Genomic DNA, 18,781 nt, shown 5'->3' with positions numbered 1-18,781 from the left:
CTGTTTGCCAATTGTTAAGAGGGATTGATGGGATAGTGAGGAGAGAATTAAAACGGTTGTCTCTCACGTGGATAGTGAGAAATAACCGTTTCAATTCTCTTCCCACTATCCTATCAATTTTGTTAAGTACTAATTGATCAAACATATTCATTTTTATCTCTTCTACCAATCTTTTTATTTACTAATTGCATGCTAAAAGTTTGGATTATTGATAATATTAATATTTTTTATTATTTTCAATTTTTTTTAAAATACATGTATCTCGTTTACAATACACACATTTTGCGTCCACCTGTTTTATCTCGTTTACCCTGTAAACAAAATAAGAGAAGGATATTTATTTTAATAAATATTTTTTAAATTATTTATTTCGATAATTATTATAATTAAATTTATTTATTAAAATAAAAAATCACCCCAGTTCACTTTTGTTTAAAAAAAAACCGCAATGTCCAATGGCCCAACCCAGTTTTAGTGGCCCATTCTCTCTCCTAACCCTCTTTTCATTCATTTCAATTGCAACCTCCAACTCTTCTCATACGAAGAAGCATGTAGAATAAGCGAGATTAGATTGAATTTGGTTCAAAAATCATTTAGTTATCTAATTTTATTGTTTTACTAATTTATAATTTTGTCCTTTGTCAAAAAATAAAAAGATTTGTTTATTCAAAACTAAAATTATTTATTTAAAAAAATAAAATCTACATCCTATTATTATATTTACCAATCAATAATTAAACTCTGTTGCTATTAAGAGATGCACACTTTTACATTATCATCATAGAAATACATAATATCATGCAACATGCAATGTGCTGTCTGGATTTTTATGAGGTGGAAATTAGACTTAAAGTATTAATTTCAAATAGAACGCCAAAATTCTAATTGAATTGCAAATGTTGAAATAAAGTTTAAAGTGTTTGCAAAATGAAATTATATATCGCTGGAGGAAACTAAAATGGAACTTTGAGAAAGAAATGAAAATCCCACATTCCCACTATCAGCGTTTATATGGTCATTCTTAGGTTAGTTAAAATAAAAATATAAAAATAAAAAATTATTTGAAAAAAGAACCAGAGCCAAAGATAATAGTATTGATCGTTGGTCGTATACAATCATTATCATAGTTATCAGAACCAAACTGATAATCAACCTGGTTATATGACCGGGTTATCAGGTTATTGGTTTAATCGGTGGGTCACTAATTCACCCGGTTAACTCGGTCATAACTAAAAAAATATAAAATTATATTAATAAAATTGAAATAATGTCTAAAAACTTAAAATGCTAGTCTTACAAATATTAATAATCAAATATCAAGTCTTAAACATAACTAATAATCTAAAAGAAGAGTTAATAAACTTATTTCTAGTATAAAATATGTTCTCAATTTAAATCAACAAGAGCAAGTTAAGGATAACACAATCATTAAATCAAGTCCAAAGGGTGAGCTCAAAGTCGACATCAACATCTTCATAGGGCAAATTAGGAGCTTGCTGATGATGCTTGTTCATGAGATGGTGGCGTTTCTGATGGTGTTTGAGATGAAGCCATTTTTAAAATTCTAGCAAAGAAACCAAAAATATTTTCAACAACAAAGGATTTGCTTAAATCAGTTTTTAAGCAACACAACAACCACCACCATTTCACCAAAGTTTCCTGATTCAACTAACAGCAACTCTAAACAAACCAGCAATAAACAACAACAGCTCTAGAAAAATCACAGTAAAATACAATAGCAATTAGCAGCAACCAGCAACTAAAAAACTATATACCAAATTACCAACACAGCAACCAGCAACAGCAACAGGAAAAATACAGCAACCAGCAACAATTCAACAGATTTTAACCAGCAACATTACAACAGATTTTAACTAATATACCAACCAACAACCAGCAACAATACAATTCAAGAACAAATTTAACTAATATATCAACCAGATTTTAACTAATATACCAATTCAAGAATAGATTTAACTAATATACCAACCAACAACCAGCAACAATACAATTGAAGAACAATTTTAACTAATATATCAACAGATTCCATAACAATAGTCAATAGGTCAATAGCAGAGGCACTGACCTGAGGGAGCACAGGCTTTGAGCTTTCTGACGACCAGGTGAGGCACCGAAAAAGGACAGAAGCAAAAGCAGTGAAGTAGAAAAAGAAGAAGCACAACCCAGAAACGACCAATATAACAACGAACACGGTGAGGTGAGAGGAGAAGCAGTGACGGCTGGGAGAAGTAACGACGCTGCGGAGAGTGACGACGAGGGTGACGAAGAGACGAGGTTGACTGAAGAGGGTATCGACGGTGACTGGTCACCGATTTTCATCAAAATCCGTCGAGTTGAACCGGGTTTCACCGGGTCAATTGCATGATCGGTTCAACGTGTGGCTCGGCCTAAATAGATGACTGGGTAACCGAGTTTTCAATCAAACCGGCCGGATCGAACCGGATCTGATAACTATGATCATTACTTTCTAATTCATGCATCATGCATGAGGTTATTGTAGGTATTATTATTATTATTATTATTATTATTATTATTATTATTATTATTATTATTATTATTATTATTTTTTTTTTTTCACAATAATTTATTTTTAAGTTAGAAAATTTGTATTTTATGTTAATATTTACTAAATTATTATTTATTTTTAAAATATTTACTAAATTATTATTAATAATAAGTATATTTGGAGTCTTAAATATTTATTAATACTTTAAAAAAATGAAAAATAATATTACTATTAGAGATAGGGGTGGCAAGCGGGGAAGTCCGCCCCGTCTCGCCAGAAGTCCGCTTTTTGGCGGGCTGGCCCGCTCTGTCCCGCCTAATGAGGCGGTCCCAGAATCCCAGCCCGCCCCGCCTAACGGTGGGCTGGCGGGCCGGCGGGCTAAGCCCGCCAAATCCTCTTTTTTTTTTACTTTTAACTATTAAATAATATATATAAAGGCATAAAAAGTATAAACAAATTATAATTTTTATATTCACAAACATTAAAGTCTTTGTAATTATAAATATCTAATAAACATAATTATAAACCAAGTTTTCATCCAAAACATAATTATAAATATTGTTCCCGAAGTAAAATATACATAATCCAAAACATAATTATAAATATTGTCTCTAAAACAAAATAAACATAATCCAAAACACTCAATTTTCATCTTCATTCTCTTGTAAGTTTGGTTGGGGGAAGTTGGGTTTTGACAAAAAAAATTATAAAAATACCCCTTGCCAAAAAAATACTAAGCCCGGCGGAGAAGCTCGCCCCGTCCCGTCAAAACCCGCGGTTTAAGCGTTGCGGGTTAGACGGGCTTTTGCTATTTGGCGGTCCTAGTTTTTCAGCCCAACCTGCCTTTTTTAGCGGGTTACGCGGGCCGACCCGGCGGGTTTAGACCCGTTTGTCACCCTTATTTAGAGGGCACCAGATTCGATGGTCTTAGAACGTTTGAATCATTAAATGGTCCCATCACAAAATATGTTTTTTAAGTTTTTTTAATAACTGCTAAATAATTCTTTTCTAATTTTAATTACAAATAACCCCATATATTTTATTTAATTATAAAAATTATTTTTTATTTTATAAATTATTATTTTATCATTCATTTATTATGTTTATTAACAATAAAAAATAAAAACAATAATGAATTAGATCTTCCATTGATACTAATAAACTTTTTGGCAATCCCAATCGATTAAAAATTTATCTTTGATCCGTGACATTCATCAAGAACTGTGAAAATCGTGTTTCTTAGAAAATTAATCGATTGGATTAACAAAACAATCGATTAAATTTCAGGTTATCACAAAACAATCGATTAAAAATTGCAAGGCAGTATGATTTTCGCAAAAATCAATCGATTGGTCATATTACCCAATCGATTGAACGATGACTAGAATGAGAATTTTTTATAATTCAATCAATTGTTTATATTACCCAATCAATTGTTATTTTTATTGCCATATGAAAGCTTGTTATTAGAGTGAAGAAAATGACCATTGCTGACATTTGGAGCTCCATTGAGTGCAATTTTTCGGCGGTTCATGATTACTGTTGTAGGAAACTCATTCGATTGGGTTGCAATGATTATCTTCTTATTATTGACTTTGTCACTATTTGGTATATGTATGACTTTTCTAACGTTTTTTGTTGTCACCACACAAATAAGGAAAGTCTGATCTATGTCTTCATTGATCCAGGTGAAATAATGAATCTTGAGGAAGAGTCATTCACTGATCCTAGTAATCATATTAACATTGTTTCTTATGTCACAGTCAAGCTCCAAATCAATGGTAATTTTTCTGCTAAGGTTGAATCTAAGAGTAATCTTAAAATTGGTCCCTATGAGAAGCACTATATGTAAGTATGTACCTTTCTCTTGTCTCTGTTCTTTCTATTATGAATTTATGAAACTGTCTCAAACTTAATTAATTCATGCCCTATTCATTATGGACAGATTTGCTGTTGGATGAAATTAAAAGCCAACCACAGCTAAAAAGATAGATATCTTCTGTCATCCATGATTTTGTGGAAGAAAATTACTATAAAAATAACTTTCGATTGGACAATCGATTGAATTATAAAAAACTCACATTCTAGTCATCGTTCAATCGATTGGTAATATGACCAATCGATTGATTTTTGCAAAAACCATACTACCTTACAATTTTCAATCGATTATTTTGTGATAACCTAAGTCCAATCGATTAAGTTATCAGAAACCTAAAATTTAATTGATTGTTTTGTTAATCCAATTGATTGATTTTGGACGAATGTAACATATCAAAGATAAACTTTTAATCAATTGGGATTGCCAAAAAGTTTATTACAATCACTGGAAGATCTAATTCGTTATTATTTTTGTTTTTGTTTTTGATTGTTAATAAACATAATAGATGAATGATAAAATAATAATTTATAAAATAAAAAATAATTTTTATAATTAAATAAAATATATAGAATTAATTTGTAATTAAAATTAGAAAAAAATTATTTAACAGTTATTAAAAAACTTAAAAAATATATTTTATTATGAGACCATTTAATAGTCCAAACGTTCTAAAACCATCAAATCCTTAGCTCTATTAGAGTAATAAGTAAAATTAATCAAATTAACAAAACCGTATTTGATTTAAAGATGTTGTTCAATAAAATTATGGCCCAAGGTAAGATATTCCAGTGATGCTACTTGGATCTTAAAATTTAAGGTGAGTTGTATTTTTTTTTAATGAAAAAATGTTTTAAAAAAATTCATGAAAGATGTTTTAAAAAAGATACACAAGTTGAAAAAATAAAAAAAAAATAAAAAATGTGTGTTTTCATGATTTTCAATAGTTTTTAGTTTTAATAGTTAAAAATATTTTTTAACAATTGATTTGATATTTTTTATTCTATGCTTGCATGGGGCATAATTTTTTTCCACCATTTTAATTAAAATAATTGCAGGAAAAATTTAAAATAAAAAACAAAACTAGGAAATATTTTCATAAACTAATTAACCATCATTTCCTAAATAATCAAGTAGTTCGACATAATAATTATGATTTTAACTCTTATCGTGCTGTTTTGTGTGTCTTTTAATAGAGATTGATAGAGTAATAGTTAAGCTGAAATTGAATTAGTTAAGCCAAATAGAGTCAGTATAGTTAGTTACACTCCCCTAGTTAGATCAGTTACAAACAGTGTTATTAAAATTGGACTAGACTGGCCGATTCGACCGAAAAATCAATAAATCAAACTTTATATCAGTTCAGTCCAATATTTTCGACCATATAAAAAAAATTGATATAAACTGATCAAATCCAAAATAAAACGTTGAAAATCGGTCAAATTTTAACTCTTACCGTACTATTTTGTGTTTCTTTTAATAGAGATTGATAGAGTAATAGTTAAGCTGAAATTGAATTAGTTAAGCCAAATAGAGTCAGTATAGTTAGTAATAGTTAAGCTGAAATTGAATTAATTAAGCCAAATAGAGTCAGTATAGTTAGTTACACTCCTCTAGTTAGATCAGTTACAAACAGTATTATTAAAATTGGACTGGACTGGCTGATTCGACTGAAAAACCAATAAATCGAACTTTACCTTGCATAGCCACTAAGCTGCTATTGTCCTTATCATTATATATGCAAATTTAAATATATAAATATCTTTCATGAGTTTCATCAAATACTTTATTTTTATTTAATTTATTTTAATTTTATTTATAAACTCACTCATTCTTAAATTAATTATATTTTTATTTAACAACAATTATAAATTCACTTATTTTTTTATAATTATATAATATCTATTAATATTATTTTTTAATAAATACTTGTAGTATATAATAGTATAATAAATATAAATTAATTAATAAATTATTGAAAATTAAAAATAATAGTTATTTTAATATAAAAAATAAAATAAAAATATCTATAATAGAGTAAAAATAATAAAATATTTATTGTTCTCGTTCCATGTTATTTCAAAATAGTTTGAAATTCTTAAAATGTTAGTAAAAATATGTATTTTAAATTTTAATTTTAAATTTTTAATTATTTTTTATTTTTATTTACATAGGACCGAATCAACCGGTTGAACCAGTAACCCACTGATTAAATCAATAACCGAATAATCTAGTAGCCTAATCGGTTCGATCACCAATGCGATTCTGACAACTATGGTTACAAACTAGTTGTCATTAGACTCTCTATTACAAAGCATGTGGTAATAGTTCATCATGTCACAAAATCAAAGAGCTACTCAATGAACAGAGTTCACAGTAATCCAACCCAATAATCTCAACTCTCAAGTTCACAACAAATGAACAAACAACATCCAAAATTCAAAGTTTAGCAGTTCATCCTGTCTCAAAATCAGTGTTGACAAAATCAGAGTTCACAAAATCAGAGTTCACACAATAAGATTTCACAAAATCAGAGTTCACAAAATCATGTCACAAAATCCGAGTTCAAAAAATTCTTTGTTCACAAAATCATCTCTCAAAATCAGAGTATATAAAATCAGAGTTCACAATGACAGAATTATGTCACAAAATCAGAGTTCACACAATCAGATTTCACAAAATCATGTCACAAAATCAGAGTACAAAAAATTCTTTGTTCACAAAATCATATCACAAAATCAGAGTTCACAGTTTCATCAGATTTCACAGTTTCATCAGAGACTCAGAGTCAGTTCATCATGCAACAGTTATTCAGTGATTCAATCAAACAATCATAAGTTCATAACTAAAATAAAAATTACCTGGAACTCTATTGCTTTCTCTCAGAGCTCGAAGGCACCTTGACTCCTTGAGGCTTCAGGCTTCACAAATTCAACCGAACTCTATTGCTTTCTCTCAGAGCTCGAAGGAGGTGACTGGTCGAAGTGGCTGAGTGCGCGACGGAGTTGAGTGCGCGACGGACCTGACGGCGCGACGGTGCTGACTGCGCGATGGAGCTGACGGAGCTGACGGCGCGACGGACCCAACGGCGCGACGGAGCTGACGGCGCGACGGACCCAACGGCGCGACGGAGCTGACGGCGCGACGGACCCAACGGCGCGACGGAGCTGACGGCGCGACGGTGCTGACGGCATGACGGTGCTGACAGCGCGACGGATCGTGATGGCGTTCAGGCATTCTCTATGTCTCTCACTCTCTCTGACCCTTGATGAGAGTGGAGGTGAAGTGCTGAAGCTGAACTGTGGGTGTGGGAGGAGGCAAGTGCGATTGTGCGAAGGGCAAAGGGAATTAGGGTTCACTCTCACGCAAAACGCTGCCGTTTTGCTGCACAACTAAAAAACCGGCCAGGTCCCGGTTCGATTCGACCGACCGGTAATCGGCCGATTCGTCGGTTTAACGCCGGTTTCCTAATTTTACGATTTTTTATTGTCCGAACCGCTTTAGCGTCCGGTTCACGGTTCGACCGGCCGGTTCGAACTGGTTTTCAGAACATTAGGTAATACTTTAGGAAGAGTTTCAAGTATACTAGGAACATCGGTATTTCAGTTGTTTTAACCGTTGATGTAAATTATAAAAAATATATATAATATATATTAATTAAAATCAACGGTTAAAACAATTGGAACACCAGTATTCCTGGTACGTTTGAAAGTTTTCCAATACTTTAATTCACCTTAATTAGAAAGCATGCGGTAATACTTAATTCACATTTATACTTTAATTCATCTTAATTAGAAAGCATGCGGTAATACTTAATTCACATTTATTACAAAACATGCGGTAATACTCTCTTCTTCAATTCTTTCTTCTTATAATCTTATTCCCTTCTTTCTTCTTATAATCTTATTCCATGTTCTTCTGCTACTACTCTTGTTTATAATCTTTATTCCCTTCCCTTATTTCTTCACCTTTATTTAGTGAACCCTCCCTGTTCTTCTGCTACTACTCTTGTTTATAATCTTATTCCCTTCTTTCTGCTTATAATCTTATTTCCTGTTCTGCTACTACTCTTGTTCTTCGATCTCTTTCAGGTAAGCACTTTAACCTTTCAGATATTATTGATTCTGTAGTTTTAAGTTTTCACTAGTTGTAGTTGATGCATATAGCCATATACACATTATTTGAAATTATCTTTTTAAAAAGATATATAGCATACTTTAATAAAATTTAATTATTTAAACTAAATTTAATAAATAGAAAGAAAATATAAGCTAATAAGCTAATATATAGCATATATATTAAATTAAAAAGTTGTTCCAAAGTCAACTAAATAAATTTTAAATACATATACTTACAGTTGCCAATTCAAATAAAAATACACATAACTAAACTAAAAAAAAACACATGTTTTCTCATGAACTTCAACAAAAAAAATAAATAAATAAAATAAATGCCTAATTTCATCAACTTCCATTCTCTTCGTCAATTCTTCCATAATGCCGATATATGTCAGGGTTATCTCCATATTATTGTTACTAAATATGTAGCCAGTCATGCCTTTATCTCTCAAGGCCTGATACTTCATAATGCTCTCCATGTTTGTAGTCCAATCATACTCACCAATGACCAAACAACAAGTAACCAATTAAGCTAAATATCTTCGTATCATATAAAATACCAATAAAAGAATAAAACCATATTCAATACTAAAGAAAACAACGATATAGTGTAAATTAACACAATATAAGGACCAAATGAACATCATGACTTTCATCATGCTCAATCTGAATAGGATAATAACATTCATCAACAACCAAATTATCATAAAACATAAAGGCAATAAAAGGATGAATAAAAAATGAAAATATACCAGAAAAAGGTCAGAAATAGCATCTTCCTATATAAGTTATTTTTTTTCAATGTAATATGGTGACCCTCGTGCAATTGTATTTATCTGCAAGTAAATAAATTTTTTAAGAGTTTTAATATATTATAATTCGAGATTTTACAATACTTTTTTAAATTTAAAAAAAAAGAAAAAAATGAGACTTGACCATCCATTTAGCATTCAAATTATAAAATAGATTTTCTAAATCCAAACAATTTATTTGTAAATAACTAGCAACAAACCTATGGCTAGTTGAAATCAATGAACATGCCAATTAATCACCATGCCATGACTAATAAACTCTTCTAAAAAATTAGCTTACAATTCAAAACACAGTTACACAAGTCTTATGCAAAACTTGCACATACATCGAATTCTACAAGAATAACACCCCTGACAATAACATCATGAGTTGGAAGAGAAAATTGAGACAGCTTCCGTACCATGTAAAAAGAACAATAATAATTTAACTCAAATTTGAACTTCAACACTAAAACAAAAGAATGAAAATAATATTTTCTTTTTTATGTAAATAACCATGATCAGTATTTTGAAAGATACTATAACAAAAACATTAGAATACCTCAGAAGGTTTAGCACCCCATAAAAATACTCATAGTCAAAATTGAGGCAAGCCATAAGGCTCTAGCGGCCAGAATTCCCAAGCTCCACCACATATTACATAAGCATCTCCCTACAAGACAACAATAATGATATATATGGCATCAAATAGCACTCAAAAGAAAACTAAAGAAAAAAAAAACAGACACTTTGAAAACTAAAATTTCAATAGTGTCACAAACTGCTCTTTTTGTTCCTTCTTTCTTGTTCTTTTCCCTTTAACTTGAATCCTACTGAAAGATCTTAAAGATATCACACAGAATAAATGAAAGAAGAAAAAAGAAAAGAAAAGAAAAGCCACTACCTAAAAAAATGAAGATGCTTATTACCATATATTGATAAATGATAATTCAACCATATGAGTATATGATCTATGAGGTGCCTAATACTATTCTCACATACATCATCATATAATTACTAGTCACATTATTCAACTTAGGTACGTAAATTCTAGTATCAATTTCTCTGAATGTTCTGACTTTACCTATAGTAATCTAATACCAGACTAGCTTTTGAACTGGATCACCATGTTGGTGGCATGAACTAGTGTTTTAAGTAGCTTGTTAATCACTTTTACATCATTAGCTAAAGAATTAATGAACTACTCTTCATCAAAGATATCAGAGAAATTGTTACAAAGCAAACAAGGGAATATAAAATCTAACTATAACCAGTTAATCAGTTAATCAGTTGCCTATTGTCCTAAAAAAAATGGAGACATAAAGCTTAACATTCATAAACCTAGGGTTCAAGCCTTCTTCTCAAAGGATTGGGGCTTGGATTTGAGTTCGGTCTTGAATTGGGCCATGGACAGCAACTTCTTGCCACCCTGCTACCTTCAAAATCATTGCAAATATAAGAGTGTAGTTAAACTCAGCACAGTTGGAATTGTTATCCAAACATCCATTAAGAGTGTATTTTTTGGTTGAATTTATAATTACAGTTCAAACCCTTTATGCAATTCTAAATTAACAACAATATTATGCAAATTGCTACTGAAATTCATCACATGAATAAAAAAGTCAACAGAACCACAAATTGCCACCGAAATTGAAAAGCAACAACAAAGAAGGAGTGAAAAGCTCAAGTAAAACGTAAAATTCAGTTAAAGCTGAAAATTAAAGAAGAAAGAACACAAAGAAGGTTTTTCTTCTCCTTCTCCATTAGAGTCGCCTCAAAACAGGAAGTAAAAACCCTAGAAATGATTATTTTATATTCAGAGGCATTAAGCAATGAAAGAAATCTTGTCGAATGTATGCTTATAAAAAATGACGCAAAATCATAATCAAAATGCAAAATAAAAAAGAAAACCTTAAGAAGCAACAATCAAAACCATAAAAATTCAGAAAAATTGAAATAAAACCCCCCAAAATCAGAACTATCAAAAAGCCCCAAAAATTTAGAATCAATGCATTCAGAAATTTCATTCCCATAGTAAAATTCAGAATCAATGCATTCAGAAATTTCATTCCCATACTAAAATTTAGAACATTTCCATACTAAAATTCAAAATCAAAGCATTCAGAAATTCCATTTCCATACTAAAATTCAGAATATTCCCATACTAAAATTCAAAATCAATGCATTCAGAAATTCCATTCCTATAGTAAAGTTCAGACATGTCTTGCCAATACGCAGAGGAGGAGGAGGAAGGTTACAGCTCGTGTAGCGTTGTCAAAGCTCGCGAAGAGGAGGAGGCGAGACAGGGGAAGAAGAGGAAGATGGAGAAGAGAAGGGAGAGGGGTTTCTCGATGGTGGTGGTTCGGCACAAAACGAGGAGCGCACCGCGCCGTCGCCATGGAGCTGCGTCCGTGGAGAAGATCACCGCGCCGACGCCCGTGGAGGAGAGCACTGCGCCGACGCCCGTGGAAGGGAGCACGCGCCGTCGCCCGTAGAGGAGAGCACCGGGAAGTCGCCGTACGTGGAGGAGAGTACTGCGATCAAGAGCTGTGGTCGTACGTGGAGGAAAGCTGCGATCGTGGAGGGTGTGTTGCCGTTTGGAATTGCTTTCGAAGGGTTAAGGCTAGCTTACGGTAGTGATGAACTGAGGCACATTCCTTCTTTTTTTTTTTAAGTTATTTTAAATGGTGGGAATATAATTAAAATTTTTGAATTTTTTATTATGAATAATTTTAAACAATTTTTATAAGAATAAGGAAATACAAAATTTATAAAATGACTCGTAATACTCCTTAATATTATTATTCTTTTTCATTGTAATCAAGATTTCTTACCACCGTTATGTTTATTAGCGCCCCTAACTCAATTTTTACAAAATTTTTTTTTATTATCAAAATAAGTAATAACTCAAATGACATAGTCTCTCCATACTCAATTAAAAAGTTGCGAATTCAAATTTCTTATTTTTGATAAAAAAAAAAAACAAAAAAGCTGCAACAAGAAAATTATGGCTAAGAGTCTGTGTTCACATATATAGCTATAATTGATTTTGGATGAACTAATTCCATCAATCTAAAATGTTATTAGTTGAGGAGCTAATCTATGTACCTAGTTGTTGATGACAAATAAATTTTCTAAATAGAAAACTTATAGAATGTTGCTAATCTTTTATGGAGTTTAATTAGGAGTAAAAAAATTTTTTTAATCTTATCTTTTTAAATTTTAAATTTTAATTTCTAAAATCTAGATCTTAATTTTAAAAAATTTCAAATCTTTCAAAAAATTAGAGTTAAAATAATAAATTTAATTATAAAAAAATTATTAATATTAGATAATAAAATGTTAATTTTCTAGATTTATTCATTATTTATGTATTTGTGAAAGACTTCTCCAAATAAATAAAACTCACAAAAGTAATGGTGAGATTACAAATAAGCTGAAAGGTTCATCCAATCCATGATGATAAGATAAAATAAATCGGATTTATGGATTACAAATATAATAAAAAGGTTATAAAGTAGTGAAACCGTGAATTTAAAAACTTAATTTTAAGAAGGTGAAATATGATAAATGAGAGAAAGATACTATATTAAAGAATAATATTGTCACTTAATAAAAAATAGCATGATCTTTCTCTTTAAATAAAATTTATTATGGTCGTTGTTAATAATTTTAGTATATTTGATCTCTCTTTATAATTAACCTTTACTCATGGTCCTTACTATTAATTCTCCCGTTAATAATTCTTTATATTTTCAATGTATTTTAAAATGTTATAAAAATTATTGAAATTATAATTTTTTATGTTTTTAATATATTTTAAGAACATTATAAAAAGTATTTTATTAAAAAATATTTTTTTATATTCTTAATACATTTAATATATTAAAAAGTTAAAAAAATCTATTATTATATTCGTACTCTTAAATTAAGAGTTTAATTAATATAATAAATAATAAATATTAAACCCTTTAAATTTGGTGGGATATGCGAGATTTTAAAATACAAAATTAGAACCCACTCGATTTCCTTTAAAATACAAAAAGAAAATGTGAATTTTAATATATAATATAAGTTTTCTTTGATTTAGAACATAATATATATATATATATATATATATATATATATATATATATATATATATATATATATATATATGTTTAGTTCTGAAAGATTCCTAAAAAATTTATCCTTTTGTATATACCTATAGTTAAAAATTATTTTCTTATTAACTCTAGCAGAAATTTTTCTTTGATATTAATTATTTTCTTCTTTTATCTGCATTGTTGTTTTTTCCACCACATTTGTAAGTATCTTTAATTTAGGGCAAAAGATTTTGCTGTGTGTTTAGTTTACCATTTTTAAGTAAAAATTGAAGTTATTGTATTTTTGTAAAATTAATTTTGATTAAAATTATATTGATAATAATGTGATTTGTGTTTAAAATATTTTTTATCTAAAACTAAATACTGTTTAGATGATATTAACTAAAATTATATTTGTTCAAAAGGATTTGATTCATTAAAGTAAAAGTGTACTAATTATATATATATAAAAAAATTATAACAGGTATTTAATATATTAATACTATATTTGTACGTTCATTTAACATGATTACATGAATAAAAAATAAAACAAGCTAATACTTTACATTCATCGTTATTATGCTCTCTTAGCTCTTAGAATAGGAAGAACAAGAATAGCACAGCTCTTAGATTTTAGCTCCAAAATTTATTCTAACTAAAAATTTAGTGAACCTATTAAGATTGAAGTAACTAAACCATAATTATATATCGTTAACCTTGACCATTCAGATCTCAGAGAAAATTTTTTTAGCTCATGCCAAAGTCAAAAACAGTGGAAACTGGGTTATATATCCAACACCTTGTCTTCATCCATGCTTTGGAGGATTTAAGATTCATTTTTAAAATCAAGTTTTATTATTTTATAATCTTATTGTATAGTAATTTTCAGCTAATAGAATGACAAATATATTGAATTATTGAACTATTTTGTCATGAAATTGATAATATAGTATATGTATCAAATGCATGTGTTTTAATGGTAAACAAACTTACATAATGTTCTAGGAAAGATGGCCAGAGTCACCATTCACGTGGAGCAATCTGAGACTGAAGGAGGAGAAGAAGCACCACCACCATTAAGAATAGAAGTTGGGAACAAATATCTGGCAGCATCTGACTCGCTAGGATTATGTGATAAACCCTTTTGCAATACATGTCCCAGCTATTTGAAGACTCGGAAACATGATTTAACTGATGTAATTTTTTTATTTCTAAGATTTTTTATTCACAACTTTCTTTGATTGTAATAGTATTCTCATACTACTTTTATTTAATGTTAACACTACATAAATATGAAATGAAATAAAGTATTGTAAGAAAGGTGATAAGTAAATTTTGAACTAAACATAGGTAAAAAGAATTATTAAAAATATAGGTTCATAATTTTTTTAAAAGAATCAAAGTAACAACATTAAGTAAGTATAGGTATAGGAAAAGTCTAGAGGGCCAGCAATTTTATTCAATTTTAGCCGGCATTTAACCAGCAGAAAAATGTGAGCCATTGAATAAAATCTTATACCAATCTCACACCATTAAATCATCATTGATGGCTATTTGATGGCTACCAATCACAAAAATTACTGGCCCTAACATTGCTCTTAATGAAAAGTGGCAATATATTCTTTCATATTATTATTCTATTATACTCTATAATAACTAGAATGTTTCCTACCAAAGGAAGAATTTAAGTTAATAAACTCATTTGATATGCAACTTAGGTTTATTGTGCCATGTGAATAGTCATAGATTTAGGAAACTAAGAAAATATACTACCAAAGAAAGAATTTAAGTTAATAAAGCTCATTTGATATACAAGTTAGGTTAATTGTGCCATGTGAATCGTCATAGATTTAGCTAACTAATAAAATATATACAAATATAAGACTATTATTGTGTATGTTATTTTATTGAACAATATTAGGGGGCAGTAACATTTGTGATTGGTAGCCATCAATGATGATTTGATGGTGTGAGATTTCATCCAATAGCTCACCTTTATCTGTTGGTTACATGTTGGCTAAAATATAATAAAATTGCTGGTCCATATACTTTTTCTATTTTATTTATTTATTTGTCTTCTCATGCTCTAATGCTTTTAATCAGAATGTTAACAATTCTACAACATTCTCCTTCTGGACATTCTCCTTCTGGCTTTCACTTGCTCTGAATCCTCACAGCAAATGGGTATCTTTTTGGACCAAGCACGCTTATTTGCATGGCTTATTTAAAGTCATTGTGGAGGCATTATTTTTGTTCATTATATATGGAGATATGGTATGATCCTTTTCTCCTTATATTTAATTAGAAAATTCCATAAATACTCGTCATTTCTAATAATTTTTAGTATTAGTTGTCACCATTTTTTATGTTATTTATTTGCAGGATCATAAATGTGTTGGAGTCCTGTGGTTGGTCGCACAAAGAACATATATTCCCATCATATTCGTCAATGATCTTGTCCTTGGAACGAACATTATTTGGCGGGTAATTTCTTACTTGTAATCTTTCCAACATTAATTTGATCTTATTTCAAGACACTTCTGAGTTTTGACACTAAAATAGACGGGTCTTAAAAAATCTTATATTAACCATAATTAGTCAATTAAAAATGACTAAATCTTAGAATCTACTTGATAATTTTACCAAGTTGAATTTCATTTAACAGTTTAGGATGGCTTATATTTCTTCTAAGCCAACAGGTGGTGGTGGATATTTAGTTGACGATCCAACAAAAATTGCTCTCCGTTACATACTAGCACCAAATGGATTTGCTGTTGATTTCTTTCTCATGTTTCCTTTTTCTCTGGTAAATTTCTTTCTCTGGTAAATTCCTTGTCATATCCCTTGCTTGTTCTCTTGCTACTAGTTTTGAATATATTGTATATATATAAACCACTTCGTTTTTCTTATTTTGTTATGGTATTCTTGTCTTCAATGAATTTGCCGTTATTTCTTTTTAGTTTAACATTCTGAAAAAAAAGTTTTTTTTTTATTTTAATAAATCATAATTATAAATAACCGTGGTGAAATGTTTGTAGGTGATGATATATGGTATCCCAAAAAGTGAGGTAGTGCCTACATTTTTTGGACGTCTTAATTCCTGGCTGCTTATAATGCTGATTGTGCAACAAGTCATCCAAATAGTAAAAATTTTCCCTAAAAAATTATTTGACGCGCATGGGACTATTTGGATTGTTTATGCAAAAAATGTTGCCGTCCTTGTACTAATTGGACATCTTGTTGGATGTTTCGGATATCTCGCTGCTGTACAGGTAAGTGGGAACAATACTTTTAGGTTCTTTTTCCTTAATTAAAATTGTAAAATTTCTTTGAATTTTTACATGTGGTGAAAATATGTGAGTTTTATAAGATGGGTTGATGTTTATTATGAATTTAAATATTGTAGTAAGAATAATAAAAATGGATTTGATGAAGGAGTAGTTTAGATAAATAGTAGGAGAAATTTAATAGTTATATTATTAATAATTACAAAAAGGGAGCTACTCAAATGAAGATGTAAAAAACATCTTTTTATGAAGATGCTTTGTATAAAAGTGTGATTTATTAATTTGGCCACACTTCAAATAAAAACAACACTTTTATAACATATCAAAATCTAACTCTACAATCCATCATCTAAAGGTCAAAAAGAAAAATCATCACATGAAGACAATTATAATATCTTCATGGGAGTACCCACCTTACAAAAATATATATATACTAGTAAAATTTGAGTGTTTTTTTTAATTTATTACAATGAATTCTATGAAAATCTATTTATCTCAATGAATAGTAAGTCGTGTGTCTTGTGGTTTGGTTGTGGCAAGTGTGCTCTCCCTCATTCGCCCTTGGCCTCTGTGAATGCTACTTATAAAAGAAGTAATCATGGTCATTAATGATGAGATGATATTTTTTATTTCCAGTGCCTCAGTATATAATAAAGTTAGAGAAACAATAATTTAATTTTTTTTAATATAATATCTATAATTTTATTTATATAATATTTAAAATTAAATTTATTTTAAAAGTAATTAATAAATATAAAATAAAGTAATTTTTGACTAATTTAAACTAGTTTTTAAAATGATATGATTGTAAGCTTGTGCTTCAATGTGTAACAATAAGCCACGTCATTTATTAATTGATTTTATTCTTTCCTTCTTTATTCTTGCAGAAGGTTGAGAAATGTTTGCTAGCTACCTGCAATGCGTCTGGCATAATTGGATGTAAGAGTATCATCGTTTGTGACTCTAAGGCAAACAATGATGCAACTCAGTGGTTGATAAATAAAAATGCCAGCATCTGTTTCTCTAATACTTCTAGCAATGGGATCTTTGCTGATATAATACCACTTGTGGGATATCACTCATTTCGCAAATATATATTTACACTGTTTTGGGGTATCACGGTATGCTCATTTAACTCTTTACTCCTTTTGTCAATTATGAATAACTTAAACTATTAATTAAACATGATACATGAATAGTTTAATATATTTTAATGCAGCAAATTAGTAACATTTCTGGTAAAACTCCAAGCATCTCTAATGTGGAAGAAGTCTTCTTCGTATGGGCTATCAGAGCATTGGCGATCTCAATTTTTGCACTTATATTTGGAAACATAACAAGTATTATTCAAGGTCTCAGTAGGAGGTAGAACATTTCTTTTTGAAAAATAGAAGTGCATTATGTGTCTTATTTGACAGTAAAGTTTCACTACTTTTAGCTTTATTACAATGTCCTTGATGCATTTTCTTCAATATTGTTTGCAGGAAGATAGATACCATACTTAGACTCAATGAAATTGAACGATGGTCAAGGCATCGTCACCTACCAGAAGATTTAAGCAGGTATGAGTAGAATTAGGGGAAAATAAAAAGGATGGATAGAAGTCCTAGAGGATAGAAACAATGGGTGATGGAACACACTTGTATCAATTGTTACATTTTATTCATTGGTCATTAACTTATATAATAGGATCCTATTCTGGTTTTTATTTTCTATCATGCAGGAGAATACTAGATGCTGAAATTCAGAATTGGGCTGCAACAAAAGGGATGAAGGAAGAAGAACTTTTGAAGAGTATGCCAAAGGATATCCAGAGAGACCTAACAAGGCATCAGTTTCTCCCCATTATTAAAAAGGTAAGAATCTAATATCAAATGTTAAAAATATTTGTAAGCATATATAAATTCCATAATTAATTTGCTCAAGATCATTTACTCACATAAATGGCATTATTATATTTTTCACTCAAACTTAGTAATAATCCTAAGAATATACGAGAGAATCTTTAAACAAACAGTAAGCATTTTTTTTATTCATCATGGAACATGTATTACAAACACATATATGTGCATTAATATAGACAACACTTACATAATA

General features: G+C 29.8%; 2 long non-coding RNA genes across 4 annotated transcripts; both read right to left on the bottom strand.

Moving 5' to 3' along the window:
• Positions 1-1,230: 1,230 nt before the first annotated feature.
• On the bottom strand, positions 1,231-7,521 carry LOC112802425 (uncharacterized). Its single transcript, XR_003202400.3, has 2 exons — positions 7,265-7,521; positions 1,231-1,564 (listed from the first exon to the last, which is right to left on the bottom strand). It is a non-coding gene; the product is annotated as an uncharacterized lncRNA (long non-coding RNA).
• Positions 7,522-8,670: 1,149 nt separating this feature from the next.
• LOC112802424 (uncharacterized) lies at positions 8,671-11,970 on the bottom strand. Of its 3 annotated transcripts, XR_011882372.1 has the most exons (5): positions 11,571-11,970; positions 10,654-10,748; positions 9,875-9,985; positions 9,274-9,357; positions 8,885-9,018 (listed from the first exon to the last, which is right to left on the bottom strand). It is a non-coding gene; the product is annotated as an uncharacterized lncRNA (long non-coding RNA). The 3 variants fall into 3 exon arrangements; XR_011882373.1 differs by lacking the exon at positions 9,274-9,357 and having other exon boundaries at positions 8,671-9,018; XR_003202399.3 differs by lacking the exons at positions 8,885-9,018; positions 9,274-9,357 and having other exon boundaries at positions 9,507-9,985.
• Between the last annotated feature and the right edge of the window lie 6,811 nt (positions 11,971-18,781).

Source organism: Arachis hypogaea, chromosome 5, assembly GCF_003086295.3.
Source record: "Arachis hypogaea cultivar Tifrunner chromosome 5, arahy.Tifrunner.gnm2.J5K5, whole genome shotgun sequence".
NCBI classification, from domain to species: Eukaryota; Viridiplantae; Streptophyta; class Magnoliopsida; order Fabales; family Fabaceae; genus Arachis; species Arachis hypogaea.
The sequence above is the reverse complement of the archived record's forward strand: the minus strand, read 5'-3'. Positions and strand labels throughout refer to the sequence as shown.